This window comes from Canis lupus, chromosome 32 (genome assembly GCF_003254725.2).
Source record: "Canis lupus dingo isolate Sandy chromosome 32, ASM325472v2, whole genome shotgun sequence".
Lineage (NCBI taxonomy): Eukaryota > Metazoa > Chordata > Mammalia > Carnivora > Canidae > Canis > Canis lupus.
The window spans coordinates 21717934-21731772 of record NC_064274.1 but is presented as its reverse complement, the minus strand read 5'-3'; the positions used below and the strand labels follow the sequence as shown (position 1 = coordinate 21731772).

The 13839-nt window shown below is 38.6% G+C and overlaps 1 long non-coding RNA gene across 1 annotated transcript in view; it reads right to left on the bottom strand.

Annotated features, from left to right (window-relative positions):
• LOC112644788 (uncharacterized) overlaps positions 1 to 13813 on the bottom strand; it is a 62972-nt gene extending 49159 nt beyond the window's left edge. Inside the window, exons 1-4 of the long non-coding RNA XR_003126754.3 lie at positions 13433 to 13813; positions 11178 to 11232; positions 10442 to 10518; positions 8432 to 8542 (exon numbers count right to left, since the gene is read on the bottom strand). This is a non-coding gene — a long non-coding RNA (uncharacterized LOC112644788). The remainder of the gene's footprint in view (positions 1 to 8431; positions 8543 to 10441; positions 10519 to 11177; positions 11233 to 13432) is intronic.
• Between the last annotated feature and the right edge of the window lie 26 nt (positions 13814 to 13839).

The following is a 13839-nucleotide window of genomic DNA, read 5'->3' as shown; positions in this document are numbered from 1 at the left end:
AGGAGGCTCTTTCTTCCCATCTACTTTCCTTTCTCTACAAACAAATGGGTGTTACGTGCACGTGTGTGCATGCATGCATACACACACACACACACACACACACACAGTTGCAGGAAGGGGGCACTGTATTTGTGATGGCGACTTGGAAAAATTAAAAACTTCAACAGCAGCAATGGGATTATAAAGAAAAAATGAGAAGGACCCCATCCTAGGCTCCCAGCCCCATGTCCGTGACCAAAGGCATCTGACATGCCTGGAACCTCCTTGTCCTCTGCTGGGACTCAGGTGGGTTCCTCCAAGAACTCTGACAGCTCCCACCTTGGGTCTTTGCACCAACTTGCCCAATTGGAAAGATTTTCTATTCTATGTGTGAGCCAGTAAATATTTCCGGTGAAAGGCTGTGAAAGGTGGGAATGACACATCCGGAAGCAGCTGTTTGAGGCCCAGAACACCCAGCAGGCCAGCTGGAGGTCCCTCACTATCTCTTTGTTATTGAGATGAGGTTGCTCCCTATAGAGAGGATGCTGGCTCCTCAAAGGCATTGCATTGCAAGTGTCTTACTATATTTACCCGCCAGTGGGAGTGACTTTGCTTTTCCAGTCAGAGGTGAGTGATTATTACAAAGGATGATCTAAGGACCAAAGTGACCTCAAAAGAGAGGCAGGAAATGCAATAATATATCTCTATTTCAATTCATTTAGCATCGCCCCCTCTCCCCCCAAACCAGACACTGACTCCTCTGCTGGTTGTTTTGGCTTCCAGCCATAATTTGCTTGCTAATAAGGAAATTCTTGCCCTGGACTGCCTTCTTTTCAAGGGTGTACAGTGGCAGTGTCGGTAAGGAAATCTGGATTTAGAAGAAGAGAAAATGCCTTTGAGTTCTCCTATAAAGATCCTGTTCCTTCCCCTGGAAGGGCCAGATTGTGGCCCAGAGGAGGGTCATAGCACTGTGGGAACTGATCCTTTACTTGTAAGTTTACTTCTTTACCTGTCCACAGAACACAAACGCCAACTGGATTCATTAGCGTGATGCTGCCTTACAACAAACACCCACACTGTATCTCGGGCCTAATGGTAATAATATGGGTCCATAATCCACTTCCTTCCCTAAAACAGAGGAAGGTGTATTTCCTCAATTCTTCTCATTCATCCACCCACTGAGAAGATTTCAGATTAGTCTAGAAATAAAAGGCTCAGGATATGAGACGTCAACTTTTAAGCCCTATCATTCCTCTGGCAGTTAAGTGTCACACTTCAACAGTACTTGGGTTTGCCTTGCTGTATTGTCAGAAATTTATTCAGCTGCAAGAAACAGAGAAATGTCCCCCAAATAACTTAAAATTATAAGGCTGATTTCCTGAAAACCTTCAGCTTATATTTTATTGTCTGCAATGTATTGCTTCGCTGCACCCAATTATGACAGTCTAGGAAGCTTGAGATTTTTAGCCAGGAACATTGTTACCCTGATTAAAATTACTAAGGAAGTAGAGAGGGACAGGAATTTGATTTTGGGGAGGAAAGAGTATTGATTGTTATAATCCCAGCATCTACCACTGTGCCTGGGAAATAGTAAATTATACGTACTTGTTGAATGAGGCCCTAAAATATTAAGATAAAGCATGGTCAAATCTTAAAATGCTAAGCCCCTTACAGGTGTCACTAATATAGTGATTAAGAAAATACCTGTGAGAAAATTTCATGGTAATAGAGATAAGTGTACAAAGCAAATATTTATTTGATTCTTTTTGATTCTTAATGTTCTTGATGAAATAGAAAAAGAAGGTCCTTAACATGCTCTAGCCATCTTTATACCATTATAGCTCTCAGAGGTGCAAAGATCTTGGCGTCAGCTCTTTCTGCAATAGTTTTTTTAATGAATTTCTAGGTCAATGGCCTTAATAAACATCACATTACAGTTGTGGGACTGTTTTGGTAGCTTTATAGAAAATTATTCCAAAGATGGAATATCATGTATAAACATTGTCTTGGGATGGTCTTTATTTTTTAGCACCTTGATCATGAGTGAGTTTTCATAAAACAGAGGTATCCAGTGGTGTCTTTGATTTCAATAGAGCCTTAAATCGATTCAACAAGGATTAATGAGCATTGACTATACTCCAGGGATTATATGGGGGGAGAACACAGGCCCTGAGAATACACAGAAGAATCATGTACTATTTCTTTCCTCAAAGAGTATATAATCCAGGGTTGAGAGACATTTCTGATATGGTGAGTGCTAATCTAGATGGGATACATGATGCTGTAGGACACTTAGGAAGGGCAAGATTAGATCCATCCATCTGGAGAAAATTCTACAAGGTTGTTAGAGGGATCTGAGTTGGGCCTTGATTGAGGGCTTTAGCAAGTAGAAGGATGTGGTTGAAAATCCTATCCTTTTGTATTTGATTTATATTAAAATAATTATAGTGGCACAAGGCAAGAAAAAAATTAAGCAAGCATGAAAGAAGTCATCACTTAGGAAGGTAGAAGCTTGAAGCTGAATTAAAATCATACCTTTGGAGAATGTTATGAAACCTGTTTGACTTATAGTCATTAAGCAGTTCACAGTCACTGTCCTTGGAAATGGGATTTTGTAGACTGATCAAACTTTGCAAAGACTAAAGAAATAATGTCTCTTTTCTCCTGACCATCCTTTTCATTTGATGGAAAGGAAAGATGGGAGTTCAGAGTAACTGGCAAGCTTCCCATGACTGTAAAATTGCTGTCTGGAAACTGCTATTTGGCTCTTTGGTAAACAATATATCCCCCAAACTAAAGATCAGGTCATAGCACCATTTAATGATCTCAAAATATTTGAAAAGATACTTAAAAATTAAATCAAAGGTGTAGCTGTTTTCTATAGTGATGCAAAATGCATACAGATGTTTATAGAATTCAAATTTGGAAAGTTGGAAAAGAGGTAAAAAGCATTGTGACAAAAGTCTTCAGATTGAAATTCAGTCCCTGTTAGGACGGAACAGCTGCTTCTCTGACAGCCTGAGAAGCAATCCATGCCCCTCAACCTCCACTCTGTCCTTCCCCACCACTGCCTTCAGGGGGACAGAAGACAATTGAGCTCAGACGTCACATGGAGGTTGATGTTACCGGAAACCCAAATATCCAAACTGCAGTCAATCAAAGCATGTAATATGGTTGCAGATGATTAACTAAATTGATGGGGTGCTTGGCACTCTGTGTACCCTAGATATTTTCTTCCTTGTTAGATACTCCATGCTGCTGGGTTTTTAGAAACCTCTGTTAGCTTGGATTCCTCAGGTTGTGGTTTTTGTTTTTTGTTTTGGGTTTTTTTTTTTTTTTCAAAGCTCTTTTGTGTGTCCCACATGGGAGCATTGGAAATTACTATGTTATTCTCTTGAGATATGCCTAGTGTTTTTACAGCATATTTGCTGTAGTGTTACTTTGTGTTACTTGTAGTTGCCATTCAGCATGGCAAGATTACCTATTTTATTTTATTACTTATCTTTCCTCTTGCACTGTTCCTGTCTTTTTGGAGAAAATGTATACCCAAACCACACTGATAGTTGGTTCTTCAGTGAGAGTAGCTCATGCTCTCCTCCAGGAATGTAGGACATGGGGCAATTTTAGTCTCTCTCAAAGCCAATCAGGCATCTGCAGATAACTTGTGCCTGTTAGCAAACAATTAAGAGAAAAAAGAACTTCACAGTATAATGGCTTGAAGTTGTAGCCTTGACCTTTTAACTCCTTTCAGCAATCGCTGAAATATCCTGCCCTCCAATAACTGGGTACTTTTATCAAAAGCTAAGTTATCACAGTCATGGCAGACTCAAGACAACAGCCTCCCCTGGTGCTCTGTAGCAGTTTCCTGGGTGAAGGTCCCCACTGTGTGGTCATTAAGGCACTAGAGCTCAGTAGCACCTGAAGATTCACAAGGATACCCAGAGGCCAGGATGTAGTCCCAAGAATTGAGAGTGACAGAGGGGGAAGAGGGAACCCTTCTTGACAGCAGCTGTTTGTTCTCAGAACCCTCTTCCTGCTTTTCTGGGTATGAGGACAGTCTATTTCAGTATGGAGTATGTAAACAGCTCTCTGAAACCCCTCTTGTCTTATTTGTTGAGATTAGAAACATAGTATTTTTGAAAAAATAGGAATCTTCTTCCCAACAGGTAATTTTTAAGTTTTATATAGCTGAGAGATACTGTGATTTCAGTCAACATCTTTAGAAACCCACTAATTCTGAGACATAGAAATATTTGCTTGCTGTGGAGACCTTCTGGATGAAAACATTTTGCATATTTTCTCGCTATGTATGAGCAGCATCAGGTATAGATTAAATCAACCAATAATTGACCGGCTAGCAGACTATAGAATGTTGCTACTCTATCTCAAGTTGTTTATTTAAATTAGGATGTCATCTTTAGAGATGTAGTCAATCACTAGGACTGCCATAACTAAGTACCAGGGGGCTTGAACAAGAGGAATTTGCCCATGATTCTAGAGGCTAGAAATCCGGGATCAAGGTGTTGGCAGGGTTGGTTTCTTTGAGGCCTCCTTCTTTGGCTTGTAGATGGCTGCCTCCCTCCTGTGTCTTCACCTTGTCTTGCCTCTCTACTTGTTATGTCCTAATCTCCACTTCTTGTAAGGACACCAGTCATACTGGTCTAGGCCCCACCCACCCTTATTCCCTCATTTTAACTCCACTGCCTCTCTTCAAATACAGTCTCATTCTCAGGTATAGGGTGGTGGTGGTCAGGACTTCAACATATGAATTGGTTGAGGGGGGCACAACTCAGGCCCTGATCAGTGGTATTAGCAAGAAAAATATATTTGCAAAATGTATAGATTTATTGAAGCATATTACACACCAGGCAATGGGATAGCTGTTTTACATATGTAATTTTATACACTTCTTATAATGATCCTAAAAGCTAGATGAGTAGAATCTCTATTTTGCAAATGAGAAAATGTGGGCTCTGAAGTAAAGTGACTTTCCCAAAGCTATAGTGAACAAATTGTTGAGACCAAGTCTCCAGAAAGTGCACACGTTACCATTCTGCTCCTCTGCGATGTATGCAAGGTCACAGAGCTGGCCGGCAGCAAAGGCAGGCCTCCTAATTCCCAATGCAGCATTCTATTGCACTCATGTGCAAATGATCCGAGAGTAATGGAGTTTTCACTACCTCGCTTGTTAAAAATGAGGCTATCATTTTGCCTTGTGTTAGGCTGTTTTATATTTCGAGGGATAGAGAGCGATGAACATGATGAGATGTTAAAAACCACCAATGCCTTGCTTATTAACTCAGTTAATTAGGACTACTGAAAGGATATTAATAGGTACTGCCACTGACCATCCCGGTTTGCCTGGAACTGAGGGCATTTCCAGCATATGGGATTTTTCTGTTAAACTTCAGACAATCCTAATTTTAAAAGCAGAAACAGTCTTTTGTTTTTATTTTTTAAGACTGTATTTATTTATTTATTTATTTATTTGAGAGAGAGAAAGAGTGCTGGAACAGTGTGGAGGAGTAGAGGGAGAGGGAGGTGGTAAAGCATCTCAAGCAGACTCCTGGCTGAGCACTGAGCATGATGGGGGGCTCAATCTCATGATCCCAAGATCATGACCTGAGCCGAAACCAAGAGTCATTTGCTTAACCGACTGAGCCACCCAGGTGCCCCAAACAGAAACAGTTTTAAAGCAGAAAATATTGGAAACAATTTCAACAACTACAGAGGCAGGCCCTCTGGAGAATGGGACTACAGACACAACAGCTAGACTCCTTAAGGACTGAACATACAAATGGACAATGGCTAGACCATATATAAAACTAGACCTTTGGCTGGCAACCTACAGTCCTTTTCCCAGGAAGCCAACCCCTTGTCTGCAATGAACAACCAGTTATGTCTCACTTGAAGGAAGCCAGATTGCCATTTCTGGTGGCAACCCAGGAAGCTAAACAATAATTTCTGTAACAATCAGCCCAAAATGTCCAGGGCTTAATTAATAATCAATGTCTGCCCTAATTTTTGTTCCTGCTCCCAACTTAGGGTAAATCAGAGAAAGCCAAATATGCACCCCTAACCAATCACACAGAATGTCCTACTTCTAGTTAGCCCACCAGTAGTTCCCCTTGCCAAAGGCCTAATGAGGGCACACCAGAAGCCTTCTCTTTCATCTACTATAAAGTTTCCCCCACTCCTCTGCCTGCTTTGAGTCCCTGTCAAAGGCTGCAAGTGACATGGCAGTCTCCCTTGCTATAGCAAACTCAGAACAAATAGCTTTTGCTTGCTGTCATTTGATTGGCCTTTATTTTCACATTCCATCAACAAGACACATCATTCATCCTCTACTCTAGCGTTCCACCATTTTGGACAGCACTCCGCCTTTACTGTTCTCACCTGCTATGATACCATTGAAAACTGTCTGTGCCTTTGTGGTCTCAGGCTTCTGTTTACTGCCTTATTTCTGGGCCTTCAGGTTTTCCTTTCCACCAGCTGCATCTATCTTTTAGTTGAACTCCCTGAGAGAAAGTGTCAGAATGCAGCATGCATTGGGTGCTAAAGGAACATCCTTAGTATGCATTGTTATGACTCCAGCCAACTCATAAGCTGCTGGCCAGACTATAAATGACTGCCTTTGGCTCAATGGCTGGTCCTTGGCCACAGAGCAGCTTTGCTCATGGTAACACCATCATGTGGTACAAAGCATGGCAACTCATGTATAATAAGGCCATTTCATTCAAATAGAGTTTGTGATTATGGCTTCACAACGAGTATACATTAACAAAACTGACTAAGGGTTATGTCTGAAAATGACATTTGGTCCTTATTGAAAAGATATGTTTGAACGTGTGAAGCACACACAGCAAGGCACCCTACATATTCTTCTTTACTTTTCTTCTTTCCAAGAGCTCTTTTTCACTTTATAATTGGAAGAAAGAGAAGCTTTGAGTACGTGCTCAATTTGATTTGGCAGATTTTTATCCCTGCCATGTTACTACTGGGCTTTACTGAACAGAAAGTCTTGCAAATTAGATTCCAAGTGAACAGTGTGGGATTCTCCACCTTAATGAGTCATCCCTTGCATGTGAAACCTTTCAATAAATGATGTATCAACTGTTATTCATTACTAGTTCTATAAAACTACTTTCTTCTTAAAAGAATTAGACCCAAAGAATGGCCACTTTTGAATCTATTTTTCATAAAGTTTTTCAAAAATTTTTAGTTAATTTTGAATTATTTGTACTCATTTATTTATCATTGGGTTTTTCATATTTACAGAGCACCTTCTATCTTTCAGGCTTATTATTTACCTGCTAGAGTGTGATTTCCAAAGCAAAATTATTGTGTCTAAGTCCTCAGTTACTTTCCTGTGTATATGCCAATAGATAAATGCTCAGAGAAACATAATTTCAATATCAAGAGATCACCAGGCTCAAAGAGAAAGTCACTAGGCCTTGAAAACAGTTGCTTTAGGATCTGATCTTCATTATCTATGGAGATAAGAACTGCTAATTTGCAGCATTTGGACTCATCCAGATTACTATAAAGATGAGCTCTAGAAGCAAAGAAAAGTCACTAGGTTTTGTCTTCATTTCACAGAATGTCCCATACAAGACACCCAGTTCTCTTAAATTTGGGCTCTACATACTAAACAAATCACTGGACATGTTTTCAGATGGTTTTTCTAACCAGAAATGCAACTTGTCAACCAGAAGACCTAAGTGTCTTGCCAGTAGTGTTTTTCACAGTAAGATGATAACTGACAATCTCTCTACAAATTCATATTTCTTGGATGCAATTTGCTTGTTCCAAGTGCTGCTCAAACTTAAAGGAGAGGAATTTTACCAGCCTAGAGGTCCTCTGTGACCAAGACTCCCCAGGGTGGGATAGACACCCCCTTCATGTCTTTCTGTGGTGCCCAATACACATGCTGGGGCATATAGTAAATATGAATGACAATTATCAGCAACCCATTTCTGAAAGGAAGTGGTATTGTGAGGTTTTTTAAGACTGCCCCACATAAAGCAGGTCTAGGAACAATGAATGGGCTGAGGCGATCTGCTCTGAGAATCAAGTTGGGTCAAGTCAGCCAGAAGCATAGGGCAGGGAAAGAGCATGGTTGTGTTGGAGAGGTGTTGTGGGGGCGTAGGAAGTAAGAAAAGGGGTGGAGAATGACCGGGGGTTGGGAAAACGGAGTTTCATTCTCAAAAGTCAAAACCCAGGGATTGGCTTAGAAAACAAGCTCAGAAAAAAGGGCTGAGAAAGAGGCTCTAGTAGGTCTGGGCAGTTAAGAAGAGCTTACTGTTCCTACTCTGTACAAAACGTTGTCCTGTTCCAAGATTTCTATTATAAATTCATTATCCACATTTAACATCTTCACTGAGTCTTGTCGTGGGGTTAGGAAGCAGATATTATTGTGGACTGCTGCTGTGTTCACAAAGCAATCACTTACATAAATTCCCTTTATCACTGCTGAGTGATGGTGGAAGTATCCACTGATAACCTCTGAGAGCGTCAACTTCCTACCAGCTGCTGAGTCACCATATCAAGCATATTAATACATCTGCAAGAGAAAATTTCAGTTTTACACAGGATATAAATGCAACAGATATGGTTTCCCTCAAGGGAAAATAAGAGTTAGTAACTGACAAATATAAAATATCAATTACCCCTAAGATTAATATTGGAAAAAGCCCATAGTCTCTATTTTAAAAGTGGCTTCCTTGCTCACAAAACACATGAATATGACCTCCATAGGGTAATGACAGGTTGGATCTCCAACACACATTATTGGCATACTTTAGACATTATACCTCATTAAGTGTACAGGGCTTTAATTCACCCATAAGCATACCCTATAGTTCTAAGACTTATTTTCTACTGGAAAATTTATTACTATGGTTTCTTATGTGTTTGCAATTGTTTTAAACAAAGCACATTCTGTATTGCTACATTATCTTCTTTTAAAAGATTAGAGCATCTATATCCTGGATGAGTCAACATAGCCAGTTGGCCAGTCAGAAATGATTCTGTGCCCATCAGAGTCAGTTGTGACAAATATTCATATCAAAGGGCAGCCATAAACGTGTGTGCAATACCATATTAATCAAAGGCAATGCATGCCATGCAAATGGTTAGGGGATGCCTTCTAATGACAAATTCTACAAATGGCCCTATTATTTCTGCTTCAATAAATAATAGCTTCTTGGCAATGCAATCTGAATAATCCTTTAGTTCTGCTGGAAATATGAATGCCCACCTTGGTTTAACATTTGATTTTTGATCCCAAGAAACATTATGGTGTGACTCAAAATGATTGCAACTGAAGATAAAGGCATGTGATCTGTTGAGACTCAGACATGATATAGTCTGAATTTTCTCTTCTGCTCTTTTTCAAATTAAATTACTTTCACTCTGCAGTTTTAAAAAGCATATTTTGTGAGGAAGAAATGCACTTCAATATATGCTATCGGGACAAATATTTTCCATGTTATAAAATAATCATAATAATAAACATAAAAAGAGAAAGAGGAGGAAAGAAAAAGAAGAAAGAAACTGGACCCTTAACCACATGCTATAGATAAAAATCAATCCCAAGGAAAGATTTAAATGAGGAAGACAAAACTATAAAATTTTTAGGAGAACATGTGTCAGACTGTCTTTACAAAATTGGAATAGGGAGGGATTTATTAGACAATGAAATCCAAACAGTGAAGGAAAATATTGGTAAATTCAATTACATTAAATGGAAGAACTTTCCATCCCTCCATCCATCGCTCCTTCCCTTCCATCCTTCTATTTTCCCTCCTTCTCAAAACCTATTGGATCAGAGCCTGGGATAGGAAGGCCTACCTTGTAAAGCTGCAGCATCTCAGAGGTATGTCGGGGCTCTTGTGAGGAAGGTGCACCTAGTCGTGTGGCAGCTTGGCAAGGGCAATAGATTGCTTTTATATGAGGACTGACCATATAAGTAAGTATACTGAGGATAATGGGAGCCAGATTTCTCAAAGTTAGAGAAAGAAGCTACAGATATTAAAATGGGAAAAGCTAAAATAAATCTTGTAGTTTTCAATATAGAAAGGCCATAAACATAGATATATATGTATATGTAACTGTATGTATATGGGTGTGTGTGTCTTTCTCTGCAAGCATTCATTATTTCCTAGCTCTGCCTACTGAGAAGTCCTGGAAGCAGCAATACCTCAATGGTAATAGGTATCCGCATCCTGAGCTTGGGTTATTTATTCATTTTTTTTAGATTTTATGATTTTATTTATTTATTCATGAGAGACATAGGGAGAGAGGCAAAGACCTAGGCAGAAAGAAAAGCAGGCTCCTCGCAAGGAGCCAGAAGCAGGACTTGATCCCAGGATCCTGGGATCACCACCCAAGCCAAAGGGAGGCGCTCAACCACTGAGCCACCCAAGCGCCCCCTATAACTAAGCTTATAAATATCACTTACCATGAAGAAGGACTCAGGATCCTTGGAGAAGTGACTGATTTCTAGGGCTGGGTCAGGGAAATTACACTGCTATGGTGCTAGGAAGTAAGGAAGAACTCAAAGAATGATAAAGCGATGTAAAAAGGACACAGTAGCTAGTATAAGGGGTCTCCTATTGGCCAAATCTGGGACAATCCAAACATCAAAATAAATAATGACAGTAACAAGTTATAATCTACTGATTTAAATAGGAATATCTGAGTCCAGACTGATATAAATAAATAAACAGGCAAAAAAATGAAGAGAAAACTTCTTACAACATTTCTAACAATAACACAGCAAGTAATTCATGTAGAACAAAGTTAACATTAAAATATCATTTTTTGGGCAAACAGAATAGCAATTACTCGGGTAAGAAACTTTAATAGAGGTCACATTTTAATGGAAGTAAAAATTTGAAGAAAATCAGGTTGTTTTCATAGCCTCAAAATATCTTTTCACACTAAGGAGGGCACTTGATGGACTGAGGGGACTTGATGGTATTATACTATATGTTGGCAAACTGAATTTAAATAAAAAAAATTTTTAAAATAAATAAAAATTGATAATGAAAAAGTATTTTTTCACAAAATACTGACGAGATACAAGAGGGAAAGAGTGAATTTACAGTGGAGAAAACAGACAGCTGGTTGTCATTACCTTAATCAAATGATCAAAGCTGGCATAACTAGGAATGAGACAAATGAGAATCACGTACCAGCTAATAGGATACAGTGGGGAGAGCATAGCACCAATTCAAGGATCTATGCATCCTGGAATACACAAATTTTAGAATTTTAATAGAATTAAATATATTCTAGTTATATATACTATATATTATAAATTTATATGTATTCTATATATTATATTATAACATAATTATATTATAAATTATAAATGTATATTTTATTATATATAGTTACTTTTATTAAGAATATATCATTAGAATATATATAATACATAATTAGAATACATATCATATATTACATATAATTAGAATATAAATATAATTTTATCTATAATATGTATATTCTAGGATGTATTTGTGCTTAATCATTTTTATGTGTGCTAATTTCCCCTTGGATTAATGTTCATTTTGGGGTGTAAATTATCTATTCAAATGATTTGCCATTTTTTAATTGCTTTACTTTTTTGTATATATAGTCTGGATACAAGACCTTTGTCAGATATATATTCATGAATGAATATTTTTTCCTAGTCTATGGTTGTCTATTCATTTTCTTAATAGTGTTTTCAAATGAGTAGAAGTTTTTGACTTTGATGAAATTCAACTCTCTTTTTCTTAAACAATTCATCCTTTTTGGATCACCTCTACGAAATCTCTGCCTTCCCCAAATTTCCAAAGATACTCTCTTACATTTTCTTCTAGAAACTCTATAACTTTAGATTTTACATTTAGGTCTATGACCCATCCTGAATTAATTTTTTATAAAGTGTGAGGTATAGGTTCAGGTTCATTTTTATCCCCTATATATTTATTCTAGTTTTTCCAGCTCCATTTGTTTAAAAGACTTTCTTTCCTACTTTCTTTCCTACAATTCGTCTTGAAACCTTTATTTAAAAAATCAATTGATTCTATATGTATCAGTGCATTTCCCAACTTTCTAATCTGTTCCATCAATTTATTTGTCTATACTTATGATAATTCCACATTATCCTGATTACTATAGCTTTATAATAGGTCTTAACATCACCTTAAAACTTGGTGAGTCATCCAAATGTTTGTGGAATCATGTTGGATTCCTATTGGCGTCAATTTCTACAGAAAAAAGTCTTAATGTTTTAGTTGAGATTGTATTTAATGTATGGATTAATTTAGGGAGAATTGGTATCTTTTTTTAAAAAGATTTTACTTATTCATTTATCAGAGACACCGGGAGAGAGGCAGAGACACAGGCAGAAGTAGAAGCAGGCTCCCACTTGAGTCCTGCCAGGACTCAATCCCAGGACCCAGGGATCATGACATGAGCCAGAGGCAGATGCTCAACCACTGAGCCACCCAGGCGGCCTGGGAGAATGGATATCTTAACGATATTGTGTCCGTTGGGCCATAAAAATTCTGTCTCCCCATTTATTTAGATTTTTTATCTCTTTCAGCAAATTTATAGTTTTCATTTTAGAGGTCTTGCATGTCTTTTACTACATTTATGCTGAGATATTTTATGTATTTGTTGCTTTGATCAGAAAATATTTTCTAAGTGTTGTCTGCAAGCACACAAAAATAACATTAATTTTTTGGCATATTGACTTTATATCTTATGACCTCTATGAATTCACTTATTAGTTATCATAGTATTTTATAGATTATAGATTCTTTAGGAATTACTACATTAAGAATCATGTCATCTGAGAATAAAGATGGTTTTACTTTTTTCTTTTCAATGTTTGTTATTTAGTTTCCATGCCTTGTTGGCACCACTGACAATTTTAGCCTGTCCTGTACATTATAGAATATTTAGCAGCATCCCGGGGCCCTACCCACCAGATGCCAGTGGCACCTTCCACCCACCCCCACCCACTGCCCCTCCACCCTTCTGAGTAACTTCCAGGCGGGGTGTACTAGGGAAGTCTTCAAGGGGCAGAAGCTGTGTAACAGCAGGAATGGAGGGCACAGGCTTGGGAGACTGAAGAAGAGAGACACAGAGGCAAATAGACAAGAGGAGAGCTCCAGAAACAACAATTTGGCCAGTGTGATGGGAGCAGAAATAATCAAGAACAGGGATTGTGGTTATAGGTGGGATGATGTCTTGGGGAAAGTTTCGGAAGGTCCTGAAATACCACAATTGAGAAGTTTAGATTTTCTCCTTTATGACAATGGCTTTTTAAAAATCTTTTTCGCCCTTCATCCCTCCCTTCCTATTTCAATTCCTTCCACTCTTTTTCTTTTTTTCTTTTTTCTTTTTTTTTTCAAATATTAGAGCAGAGCCCTGAAGAAATCAAATTTAATCTTACTTGGATGACTGGTATCGAAAATAGAGGAAATCAGAGAAGCTTCATCAAAATGTGCTCTGCGGGGAGGAACCCTGGAACCTGCCACATGATCTTGCCCTTGAGGTGGCTCCTGAAGTCCCTCTGTGGCCCCCCCCCCCCCCACCACCACCGTGTTCTTTGAAATAGGGATACAAACAGCGACTCTAGGTAATGAGCAGTCATTAATGGATTTTGGAGCTGAGAAGGGAAGCCTTTTCCTAGCTGTGAGCCTTAAGAAAGTTATTTAGCCTCTCTGGGGCTCATTTTCACTTTTGTAACATGGAGCTAATAATACCTTCTGGAGAAATTGTAACAATTAGAAACAAAGTACTTGGCACGGTGCCTGGTGGGTAGGTGTTCAAATAAATGTAATTGCAAAGTTAATGATC